Consider the following 1,395-nt stretch of genomic DNA (forward strand, 5'->3'; position numbering starts at 1 on the left):
ACCACTCTGTTTGTAAACCAGTTCTTGCCTATTTCCTTCTTAAATCTAAATATGTCCAATTTAGATCCATTGCTACGAGTCCTGTCTTGTTGTCTTAATATGATGACCTTGTCTGCATCATACTTATTAAAGTCCTTGAGCCATTTGACCTGTACGGAAGGGGCGACGTGAGAATATATTACCTGAGTACAGGACATGTACCGGACACTCGATACTGATCAATGATTCATAGGAACTATGGTGATATATTTTGGTAATTTTTTTGCCAACAGACGTGCGCACGAACTCGGATAGTCACGCACAGAGGGCCGGGGACATAATGTATGGCCCCTTGTTTCAGAAACTTCAGGGTCACTTAGTTAACTCATATTTTAGGACAGGAACGTGAGGTACGTGTGTGGGTGGGGTTTGCAAACTCTTCTCTCCCTCACAGGAAGACAAGGAGGAATTAGAATGTAGTGTTGCAAATACTGAAATGCGCGAGTACTTTGTACATGCAGATAGAAATAGTTTGAACTAGTTTACTCCCTCTGTCTGTCTCCATATAATCATATGTTGTATATAAAAAAGAACAAAGGAAAAAATAGCCCCAGGCGAATAATATAACGAGCTACTAATAGGTGGTAAAATCACACGGATATGACGTCAGAAAGTGGGTGGGGGTCGCATAACATTTGACAGATAAGAGAGGAAACCAACGGATAACTCAACAAAGAGAATACCATAGACTGACTCCCCACCCATTCGCAGCCAGTTGAACACACTTCCGAAAGTTGCACAGGATTTTAAATGATAGATAAATCAATGAGCCTTGTGATGAAGAACACAGTAAATAGATAAATAAATTTAAATAGATAAATAGAAAATAGTAATTATTATTACTATTATTATCATTATCATCATTGATATTATCATTATCATAATTACCATAATTAATCTATAATTCATTTCAACAATATGGTGTGGATTCAAAATATGTTTTCTTTAGGTTAGTGATTGATTTCAGGACGTAGAAATTGGGAAGCTGGTATATGCCATTCCCCAGCGTACAACCCATCCCTACCATTCACATCACTATTTCATCATAGACAAAAGATAAAAGCGCTGGTAAATCATCGCCGATGGAATATGAATTGATTAAAGATTTTGCCCCTCCTTAACAGCTTTTCCTCTGGTTCATAGATCTGTAGCACCACCCATAATACCTTTTTGTCTAACTTGTTATAATCCTAGTCTAGATTCACAAAGGAATTTTTTTTTGTTTTTGTTTATCCAAGACTTTTCGTATATCTGCCTAACAGAAATATCTTATCCGCGCATTCTCTATTTTTCCAAAACCCACAATGTTCCTCACCAATTTTTCATTTGATCTCCTTAGCCTCTCAATTCATACCC

This window comes from Oratosquilla oratoria, chromosome 10 (genome assembly GCF_046742065.1).
Source record: "Oratosquilla oratoria isolate Oo_2021 chromosome 10, ASM4674206v1, whole genome shotgun sequence".
Classification (NCBI taxonomy): Eukaryota; Metazoa; Arthropoda; class Malacostraca; order Stomatopoda; family Squillidae; genus Oratosquilla; species Oratosquilla oratoria.